This window comes from Peromyscus eremicus, chromosome 8a, assembly GCF_949786415.1.
Source record: "Peromyscus eremicus chromosome 8a, PerEre_H2_v1, whole genome shotgun sequence".
Taxonomy (NCBI): Eukaryota; Metazoa; Chordata; class Mammalia; order Rodentia; family Cricetidae; genus Peromyscus; species Peromyscus eremicus.
In genome coordinates, this window is record NC_081423.1 from 46,319,957 (window position 1) to 46,332,175 (window position 12,219).

The window sequence follows — 12,219 nt, forward strand, 5'->3', positions numbered from 1 at the left end:
TGTACATCTGTGCTCATCTCCTATCTCCACATCTACCCCTGTCCTTAACTAGTAATATGTCTTATATTTCAAGAATATCATATAATTAGACTCATGCTGTGCAAACTTTTAGAAATGTTCATTTGGTACACAATTCCCTTGCAGTTCACATAAGTTGTGGACTCCCCCTTCATTGCTGAGTAGTGCTCTATGATATGAACCTAACTGAAGTCTGCATAACCAACCATCCGTTGAGAAACATTTTGACTGCCTCCAGTTATGAATGAAACTGCAAGGAACATTTGTGTACAGATTGTTGTGTAAACCCAGGTTTCTGCTTCTCCAGGATAAAATTCCAAAGCACAATTGCTGAGTTGCATGTTAGTTTTATAGGAAACTGCCTAGCTACATCCCAGGATGGTTGTGCCATCTTCTGTGTTCACAGCAGGTGTGAGCAGTCCTGTCGCTCTGCACTCCTGCAAGCTTCTGGTGCTGCTGTTTTTGTGCTTGTTACTGTAGTTTTAACTTGTGTCTTCCTATTGCCTGCCACTTTGTGCTTCTTTTCATGTGCTTATGAGCTATCATCTGTCTCCTGGTGAAAGGCCAGTTCCTATGTTTTGCCCTTTTTAAAATTAGATGGTTGGCTTTTCTAATTTTGGGAACTTTATATAGGAGCAGTGGTGCTTTCTAGATGCCAATCTTTTGTCAAATATGTGGCTTGTAATTATTTCCTCCCTGCTCCTGCTTATCTTTTTCTGGCTCCTCAACACATGTTTAATTTGCGATACCAATGAAGTTTTCCAGAGTGGTTGTGCAATTGGACAGTGCGTCCAGGAGCACCGGGTGCTCTACATTCTTGCAACATTCGTATGTTCAGCTCTTTCACTGAACGCTCTCTAGTGGATCTGTAGTGATGGCTCATGGCAGGGCTGTTTTTCCTTACCGCTAATGATGTTGAATGCCTTTCCCCATGTTTATTTATTTTTGTATTTCTTCTCTAGATGAATGTTTATCCAAATAGTTTGCCCATTTTATTATTTGCTCATTTGTCATCTTAAGTGGCAAGGGTCATTTACATATGTGAATGTGAGTCATTTGTTGGGTATATGTATTGTTGATACAGTCTGTGGTTAGCAAGCTGTATTTTTAGAGTACATCTTCCATTTTCCTTCTTTCTTTTCTTTTTTTTTTTTTTTTTTTTTTTTTTTTTTTTTTTTTTTTTAGGGTTTCTATGTGTAGCCCTGACTATTCTGGAACTCGCTCTGTAGACCAGGCTGGCCTTGAACTTAAAGATCTGCCTGCCTCTGCTTCCCAAGTGCTGGGATTAAAGGCATGCACCACCGCTGTACAGATCAATTTTATTTCTTAAGAGAAAAATAAGTTTTTCTATTCATTTGACTGGAATAAAAACAAGATAGAGTGTTTAGCTAGCATAGCAAATAATGAGAAATATTTATCTCCACATCACCAGAGTGACTGTGAAAGGGGGCAGTGAGAAACTAAGTATATGAAATGATTTTGAGTACTTATAATTTTGTTTAAAATATCATTTTATTTCTCATTATGTTTACTTTTTAATCATTCAGTACCTGCTGTTATTCTGATTTAAATTTAAACATGAGCAATATTTAACCTTTTATAAATGGATTTAATCATTTGTATTTTCTTAAATAAAATTTCCATTTTTATTTGTTTACGTAATTATCTACAGTTTCATATATTTATACAATATAGGGATTGCATTCATACCCACTATCTTCTCTTATCTTCCACTCTCTCTGAACCCCTTTTCTCCAACCAGTCCCCTCCTACTTTCATGACTCTGTGACTTCTGTTTTTAAATCACTGAGTTTGGTTAGAGAACCCTGCTTGAGCATGGGTGGGGGCTATTTGCTGGAGTACAGACAGCTTACCACTGTCTGTATCACTGAAGGGAACATCGTAGCCCTCCTTCATGTTTTCCATAAAACTGTTTATGAATGTCATATAGTGATGACTATTTACATGAATATCTGCATAGCTGCAAATATGTCTGATGGGTTATGTGCTGGCTAATTTTATGTCAGCTTGACACAGGCTAGAGTCATCTGAGACTAGGGAGCCTCAATTGAGAGAACGCCTCCCTAAGATTGGGCTCTAGGCAAGGCTATAGAACAGAGGTTCTCAACTTGTGGGTTGTGACCCCTTTGCGGGTTGCATTTCAGATATCCTGCATATCAGATATTTACATTACAATTCATAACAGTAGCAAAACTGCAGTTGTGAAGTAGCAATAAAATAATTTTATGCTTGGGGGGGGTCACCATGACATGAGGAACTATATTAAAGGATCAATAGGGCAGGGCCTAGCCCATTGTTGGTGGTGCCAACTCTGGGCTGGTGGTCCTGGGTTCTATAAGAAAGCAGACTAAGAAAGCCATGAGGAGAAAATCAGTAGCCAACACCCCTCTATGGCCTCTGCATCAACTCTTGCCTCCAGCTTCCTGCCTTGTTTTAGGTCCTGCCCTAACATCTCTCGGTGATGGACTATTACCTGGAAGTGTAAACAGAATAAACCCTTCCCTCCCCGAGTCGCCTTTGGTCATGGGGTTTTCCCACAGCAACAGTAACTCTGACTGTGACAGGTTGTTACTACAATTTGTTTGTTTGTTTTCAGTTTAACTTCACGAGCAGATTGTGAAGGGGGACAGACGGAAGACAGAGAACCCAGATATTTGGTAGAGTCTACAGCTTTCCTTCTGGCTCTGGGGTCACAGCAATAGCAAGAGAATTCTGGGAATTAGCAGACAGGATCAAGAGCCACCTGGGCTTGTTGAGTGAAAGGGTCTGGGAGGTGAGCAGGTGTTCAGGCTTGAACCCCCATCCTGCTGTCACATAACACTGACAAGGAGCCCAGCAGCCATGCTCTGGAGCCCCCGCCTTCTGCACTCTAAAAATGCAGGATTTGGTGCCGATGCTTTATGTCCTGCTATCATGGGTAGCTAGGCTGCTCAGCCATCAGCACGGCTTGCAGACACAGTCCCCACAATGGTCAAGTGCCTCAAAGAAGCACCCACGTCTTCAGTCAGCTCAGCCATGTGTTCCTCATTGATGGCCTTTCCAGCCTGTGAGGAAGGGACGGGAGATTGCACAAACCGCTCAGATGACCTTTGGTGTCCAGGGAGAGCAGAGGGCAGAGTGGATGGAGCTTTACCTGTGAAGCCAGCAGGTCTGGCTATGATCCTAGCTCTTCCCTCACCAGGCATGTGCCCGTGGATGTGCTACAGAAACTCACTGGGTGTGAATTTCCTTTTCTGTAGAACATTCCCATCTGCCCTTTTCTTGGGTTGTTGGAGAATCAACACTAAATAAAAAATATAATTTCTACTTACTAAAACCACCCAAATGTCAGCAAACACTAACGTGCTATACTTAACCAACATCTTGAATCAAGTAGATGCCTAATAACCATTTGTTGATTGGAAGAATAGACAGCAAAGGAGAGGGAAGAAAACACCGTCACCATCGGAGGAATTTCAAACTGTACTGTATTTTGGGAGGCAAATAAATCATCTAATAGCCTAAAAATGTAGTTCGCTGATCCAGCAATTCAACTTTTAGAACACCTTTGCCTAAGAAAACAAACTAAGAATGTACAGGGAAACCGCCACGTTTCAATGGTGGAAAAGCTGGCAATATTCTAAGTGTAGACATGCCTGGGGATTGGTCCCATTCTAGCTCAGCCACAGGATACCTGGTGAGGGCACAGCCAAGCCACCGCAGTCCATACAGCCCTGGGAGCATGGCGTTGGCAGAGCAGGCACAGATGCCCGTGGTGAAACCTACCTAGGGTGAGCCACCGAAATGGTAAGTTTTGTGTTTGTAAAGTGGTTGTAAAGATGTCAGTCTCACTGGCTCAGGAAAATTGGACAAGGGCTCAGAGTGGCTGCTGGCAGGCTGCCGAGGAAAGTGCACAGAAGATATAGTTCACCAAATAAAACTGTTCTATACAGTTTGATGATTTTCCCTGAGGATGGATGACCAGGCTTGATGAGGTCTGATTTAGTCTCATACAAATGATGGATGACCCCGGTTATTTTCCTATGAAGGGACTTTGGACATGAACTCCTTGGGCAGGACAGGGAGTGCAGCATCAGCCATACTACCCATAAGGCATCTGGAAGGACAACAGTGGCAATAATAAAAACGAACATTTTTATTGAGCGGTTGCTGTCTGTCACACGCTGTGCTGAGCCCTTCCCACCCACTGCCCCTCTCAGCAGCCATGTTATGTGGACTCTTGTCAGCTTTATTATGTGGAGGAGGAAATGGAGGCATGAGAAGCTTTAAAAAGATGCCTAAGGTCCCATGGCAACCAAGTAACACAATGAAAAAGAAACCATTACATATAAATGTGTGATCAGCTAGCCAGAGGACTCCAGCTCATAAGACACCTTGAGGATACCCGAAGACGTGTACCATTAATGGATTTGGCAAACAATTGTGTAAGTTTCTTCAATAAAGTGGGAGCAAGAATGGTGCTCATGAGGGAGATGATGAGTCCAAGCAAAACTTCCTCAGCCAGAGGGTTGGCAAACCTCCCACTGAGTGCTATCTTGGAATCTTCCCCACAGTGCTCCAGGGGTGACCATCTGAAAACTATACTTGCTCTTGACGAGGTAGATTCAAGTTTTCTCCTTGGGCCTGGGGAATCAAACAAGATAACTTCTACAATTAAAAAAATAGCAAGTTCACAGTATCGATTCAAAGTTGTATCAACATGCTAACATCTTCCATCCTTCCTCAGGTACCTCTGACATGGTGGTTGGGGGCTGACAGGGACAGGAAAAATTCAGACACCCATAAAGGCCACAAGGAGTGTGATCGTCACTGTTCTTATACCTTCAAGAATCAGCTTATAAGTCATTACTAGTATTGATTAACAAATCATAATTACATACTATGACATGCAGTGAGATGTTTTGATACATGTATACAGGGTGAAATAACTAACGCAAGCAAATAAACACAACTTTTGCTTACCTTACCTGTCACTTATTTGAAATATCCTACTCCTTCTGGGGTTTAAATCCAGGGCCTCATGCATGATAGGCATTTATCTCTGAGATATCCCCAGTCCATCTTCCCTTAATTATTTTGTTAAACTTATAAAATTTTATTTATTGTAACTGTGATGGTGGGGTACACGTAGACAAAGGACAACTTTGTAGAATTGGTTCTCTGCTTCGACCTTTACGTGGGTTCCCGAGATCATCTTAGTTTGCAGGCTTGTTCAGCAAGCGCTGAGCCATTTTGCCAGCCCCACGTTTACATTATTCTAGACTATAGTCACTCCGTTTATAACAGACCTCAAAACTTACTCTTACCCATTTAAACTTGGGGCTCTTTGATCAATTCCTTAACTGCCCCCCTCCTCCCATCTCCATCTGCTTCTGTGAATTCAACTTTATTAAACAAGAACACTGTTGTTAGTAATAAATACAATTATTTGTGGCTAATTGACCCTTAATTGCTGCCCATAAGTTAAATTCAGTGTTGATCAATCAGCAGATACACATCTTCAAGGGACTGGTTTCAGAAGCCCTCCCCGACCCGAATCCTCAGATGCTCAAAGCCCTTGAATAAAATGGCATGGAATTTGCAGACTGTCTACCTACCTCCTCTCGTGGTCCTAAAAGCATCACATGACACTTACTGAGACATCAATTGTGCTTTCCTGTTTAGGGAATAATGACAAGGACGAAGTCCGTTCACATTCAGGACAACTGAAGTGAAGAATGCCGGGATTACAGACCTCGCTGTGCTCTCTCCCCTTTTTGTTACTGATAGCGGACACATTTTATAAGAAAAGGAACGTTGTGAAAATATCTGTGAAAACAGTTGTCATTGGAGGATACTCACCACACCTCGGATTGGTTGAATCTGCAGACACTAATCGATGGAGAGGATCTTTGAAGAGGGACAGAGCTCCAGGCATTGTGGCACACTACCGGAATCCAGTACTTGAAAAGCAAAGGCAGGAAGCTCCTAAATTCTAGGACACTGGGCTGTAGAGCTAGGCCCTGTCTCTAAACAGAGAAAGAGTAAACAAATAAATACAGAGAGATTACACATCCATGGGTGTGTAAAGTTATGGGTTGATTGGTTGCTGAAAATCACAAGCAAATGATAAGACTTGGCTATATCCCGACTGCCAATACTTTTGTGAAAATAACTTCAGCAGTATTAAGATGTTACATCACCGGGCCCAGGGCATGGCTCCACAGTAGAGCTCTAGTTTTGACCCCCAGTGCAGAGAAAAGTTTCACCACAGTTAAAACTCTAAAGCAGTCTGGGACTGTGTCTTCCTGCTCTGGGATCCACCTACCAACCTTCTCCTTTTCAGGATTCTGTAAGGACACTGGGAGCTCCCAGAACCTGATCAATGAATGGCATCTCTAGTGATGTTGATGATGGCAATGATGACAACATTCTGAATCATGTCGGTGATTTCCAGGGTAGGCATGAAACCCACACCCTTCTCTTACCCTTACAACAATAAAAAGTTTAAACTTCATAAAAATTAAATTATAAGCCAAAGTCCAGCGGGTATGAATCATTAGATCCACTCACAAAAAGACATGCTATACTGGGCAGAAAGTGAATGAATTCACTGCCAGGAAGGACTTAAATGTGTCTCACTGTATTTTGTCATATCATTTTATGATGGTTGTTTCTATTGTTTGAGGCTGGACAGCTCACAGCTTTTTCCAGTTCATCATTCAAAGGCACAGGCTTGCTTATTTTTATGGTGGTTGACTGGAGTCCGGCTTTGAGACAGGTGGTTAATTTTCACAAAGGAATAATACTGCACAACTCTACTACGTCTAGATTTGTAGGAAGACTTAGCTGTGAGTTCAGTTACCCCCCCTCCTTTATCTGGATGAAGATCTTGAACCTGTTCTGTCCCCTTGGGGCAGCGCCCATTCAGGGCTCCGTGACTCATTCAGGCGCTCATTAATCTCTTCTAGGTAGTCCGTGGACTCATGGAACAAATTCTGTCTTCTTGGAAGGGAGAACAATCAAGGCCAGAATGTTGCCTGCCCACATGCTCTACTCCGTCCACAGTGGTTAGCAACAAACACATTTGTGATCCAATACTAAAAAATACAATAATCCCATTCATCTGACCACTACCTTCTGAGGGTCCCACTGTGACAGCCAAGGGTATCTGCAAATCCTCCTCACCGGAAAAGCCTTTCAGGGCCTGTGTGACTGGGGTTGCTCACCCTCTGTGGTTCTTGACAGAACTGAAGCCGGTCCATTTACTGTCTAAGTGCCAGAGACTGTTGGTTATGAACATGCCACCTCTTCTATCATGTAATGCTCCTAGAGCCCCATGAAGGAGGGATTGTCATCATCATATCCCTTGTAAAGCAGAGGAAAAGCAAAGCACAGAAAAAATGCTCATCTGATAGCTCATGGGTAGACAAGGTCAGATGTGGTGCTGACACCTTTGGGACTCCTGGCTGTCACCTATGATGTAGGTGTCCTATGATGTAGGCAGATGTGTGGTGGGGGGATTCACTGCTGCCGGGTGGACTTCACCCTTCTACACCAAGTGGAGGTTCTTCATTGTGTCCAGGTTTGAACTGGGGGAGTGACATCTATCTAGAGAGTAAGTTTTATTCATATGTCTGTAATTCTCAAATGATAAGCCGCTTTTGCAAGTATTTAGCTATGGGCCAAAGGGCCCAAATAGAGAGTTCTCAGTATGTACCAGGAATAGGCATGGGGGCGAGATAAAAGGAGGAAGAAAGGCACCTTTTCCAGCCCTACCTGTATGCTGGTAAAGAAAACTACTCAATGAGCTGTGCAGAGACCGAGTCCTCTGTAAAATCCTCACCATGACGAAGGGGCTCCTCTCCTTGGGGGACGTTTTTTGTTTCTCCCTTCTATAGACTACGATCCATGAAGTCCTGGAATACTTTCACTGCAGAAGCCATGATCCGGGGCATCTACAATCTACTCTCTGGACTACGTCTGTGTTCACTCCCACTGGCTGGAATTTTCTTATGGGAGTCCGGACAAAGGCCATTTTGTGGCTACTCCCTCTGCCCCCTGCCCAGAACTGGCTCTACCGGAATGCACTAATTGCTTCTGAACAAAAGGATGCCTTATGTCTCCCTCTGCCCCATGGCTGTGCCTTGATTCTTTATGGTACAGGGATCAAAACTGCCAGTGTTTCCTCTCACAGCAGTGGCAGAACATGGTGGCCTCCTGTACGCCTGGGGAAGTGCTTGTGAGGCCGGGGCATGTCAGCGGTGGCAGGTTTCATGTACCTAGCAGCCAGTGAGAGGGCACTTTCACTGGTCATGAGGGTTCCTTTTGCCTGGTGGGGAACCTGCCACTGTGAATGGGTTGGTGGCTCTCTCTCCAGCGTGGGGAACCACTCAGCGCCATTCAGAAGCATGCAATCCAGCAGCTGGATGTAGAGCCACAGCAGAGGGGCCCCACCCAGAACAGCTCTTTAAAAGTCTTTATGAATAATGAGTGCAGGACATGGTGAGTAGGCGGGCTGAATATTCAATAACAATTCCTGAAATAGTAAGTCTATAAACCCATTAAAAAGTATAATTGGGTGCTGTCCATCAGTACGGATGGAGGGCAGTCCCGAAGATGAAAAGAGAGTGAAGAAAATCCAGATAGGAAGGTGTCCCAGGGCAAGGTGCCCCACTGCTGATGGTGGCGGGAGGCCTTAGCCGTGACTTCAGATGAGCACAGGGGCCCGGATGGCATTCCCAATCACTTAGAAGGCACACCATAGGCTTTCTCCAACTTCAAGTTCTGCTAAATATCACGATGAAATGATGGAATGAGACAAGACAGAATGGGGGCTTGTGCTCCAAATAAAGTACCACTGGGGGCACAGGCACACACACACACACACACACACACACACACACACACACACACACACACTGGAAGATGCCTTTCTCACCAAGAGCAGGGTGCAGAGAAGGCCAGGGGCATCTAAAAAGTTGCAGAGGGAACCCTGCTGCGGAGGAAACACAAGAACCTCAGGCAACCCAGAAACCACAAGGGCAGAGAAAAGAGGCATTCTTCTCTGTGCAAATGTGGAGAAGAGAAAATATTCAAAAAATAAAGATCATTAACATATTGTGATGAGTTATGAAGGGTCATCACAAAACAAGAAGAGCTGGCATAAAAAAAAAAAAAAAAGAATCAGGTAGGCGATTCCCTAAATTTGAAATAAGATGATCTAACTAAAAGCAAAAATTATGTCAATCAGCCAGATGTAGTGGCACACGCCTTTAGTCCTAGCACTCAAGAGACAGAGGCAGGCTAATTTCTGTGTGTTGTAGACCAGCCAGGGCTAGCTACATAGAGAAAGCCTGTCTCCCCACCCACCCCGCCCCAATTAAACCAATGAGTCGCCTGTTTCCCCACCCACCCCACTCCAATTAAACCAATGAGTCGTGTATTTAAACTCTGATACTTTTTAAAGTTTAAAACATTGAATTTGAGGATGAAAACCCAGGAGTTTTGTTGTTGTCACCCATCATTTATACAGTTCAAGGGCATCAAATCACACTTGCGTCATTACCAGCCATAAACATGTCTCTATCTTGTGAATCCAAAATCATCTATTAAGTAAAACCCATTCCTCTCTTCTCCTAACCCCTGGCAACCACCATTCTGTTTCCTAACCTGACTACTGTACATCACTCCCTGCAATGAGGACCATACAGGGTCTGCACATTTCTTAGTGACTGTTTATTTTACGAAGTAGAGTGTCCTCTGGTTCAGTCACATGGGAACTTACAGAGATTTCTTTTTTAATGCTGAGCAATATTACCTTGTGCACTTCTAGGAACTTAGTCCACGGGTCCATATTTGTATGTGTTTGCAAGGTAATTCCAAAGTTCAAAAACGGTCTTATCTTTCAACAGGACAGTTAAGTAAATTACACAGCCAATAAAAAGAATGAGATTGCTTTATATGTATTGATAAGAACAAGCTGGCCATTATGTGGGAATAGAAGCAAGGTCAGAATACAGTGTATACTAATTTTTTCAAAACATGTAAATAAATGCTTATAAATATTTAGCTGTTATCTGGAAGGAGAATTGATAAGCTGCTATTCCTCATCTAGCTCTGCCAGTAGGTAGGGAAATACAATGCTTTGGATTTAGTGTTATTTGCATTCCTATCATTATAAAAATCATTTTAGAACACAGAAAAAGAAAATAAAAATTGTTGCCACCACTCATTTTTGAGGGAGACTGAAGGCAGAGAAAGGATGGGAAGGAAGGACCTTGAGACAACTCATGCACCACCTGAATTCCTGCAAGGAGAAGAGAATCATATTCTTTCAGTTTAATTTACTACAGATAAAAATTTCGTAAGTCGTATAACGATGATGTTAGAGACAAGACACTCTGAAAGTGTCCCTCAGCAGCCACTCAAGGCGCAGCCGTGCTTAGCATGGTTTCAATCTTCACTTGGTATTAATTCCTTATTTCCTTGGTGTTATTTCAAAGTGAGTGGATGTTTCACCCGCCACCGTTTTCAGCTGCGTGTAGTGTTTGCATGCTGATTTCGTTTTTGTGTGTGCATTGGGTGAGTCTTTAGTTTTAGAGCAATTCCTAGAAGCTCTAGTTTGCTAATATCATGACCAAAGTAATTAAGGAGGAAAGAGTTTATTTCAGCTTATAGCCCATCCTGAAGGGAAGTTGGGGCAGGAACTCAGGGCAGGAACCTGGAGGCAGGAGCTGAAGCAGAAGCTGTGGAGGACCACCGCTCACTGACTGCATTCTTACTCTGTCTGCATTCTTATACCCTCTAGGACCACATGCTCAAGAGTGACACCGCCCACAGTGGGCTGGGCCCTCCCACACCAATCACTGATCAAGAAATAGTCTGACAGACTAGCTTACCAGCCAATCTGATGGAGGCAGCTTCTCGGTTGTGGGTCCCTCTTCCCAGATGACCCTAGCTTGTGTAAAGTTGACAACAACAGCCAGTCGCCACCACCACCACCGAGGTAAGGGTGACAAATTTGCATTTAGCTGTGACACTAACGTGAAGTGCCCATGTGCTGTGTGAAAAGCGTTCCCTCAGGGGGACCTTGAAAAACCTGAGACTTTCCTAGCAAACATGCGTTTATCAAATAATATAGCTCGTGTTTAATTCAAGAATATGTTTTTAAGTCTTATTTTACTTTTAGCCAAGCAGTCTTACGGAGTGGAGAAACAAATCCTTCTATTGGCCCCACAATCCCAAACTACCGATGACATTTTATAATGCGCACTCATCCGTTGCTTGGTGTGGCCACGTTGAGCCTTGTGTAAGAAACAAAGATTGAAAATGCTGCCATCTTTGGCTTCTAGACCAAGAGTAATGACATGAATCCCTTTGTCTCTGCCATCCATGCCTGATGCTTGGGTCGGAGTCAAAAGCCAGGCATCCCCAACCACATCTACCCTGAAACAAAGGCCATTTCTTTTGAGAAAACAGTGCAAGGGGTCTGGCCCTTTCTCTGGAAACATGAATTCAGGTCCCAGTACAATCACAAGCTTAAGCGCTAGCAGTTCATTAGCTTTTTAAATCTCAGTTTTCTCACCTGTGGAGTGGGGTTAAATTATAGAAGCTTTTGAATAGGGTGGTTGAGTTTGGATGACACAGTACACGTGAAGCACACTCTCCCACGGTGCACAGAACAGGGGCAGGGGTGGGGTGGGTGGAGGAGGAGGGGTGGCAGCATAGTGACCCTCAACATACACATGCTATTTGCAACACTTGTCTAGAACAAATTCAAAACTGTACAGATGTGGGAAGTTTCACAATATCTATGCCAGCAGAATAATTTGGTAAATGGATGAAAACACGAAGTAGTAAACACTCATGGAGAGACCTCTGCACCCTGATTTCTATTTGTGACACCAGACTGAGAGAAATACTAATCTGTGGCTATGATAATAAGTTATTAGGAACCGGTTTAATACTATGTCCATTTAGCAGCGTAATCGTAGTACACTCTCTCCTAGGGACCTGTCTGGCCACAGGTTCTTGGCTAGCTAGTGGTGCCAGGCTTCATCTGGTGAAGTGGGACTTAAATCCAACCAGAAAGTGATGGTTTACTCCCACGGAATTCATGCCACTATTGTACCAATGAGCATGTCTTGCCAGGCCATTCATTGTTGTATCGTGCAGGGTTCACAGTTAGGTAAGATTGAT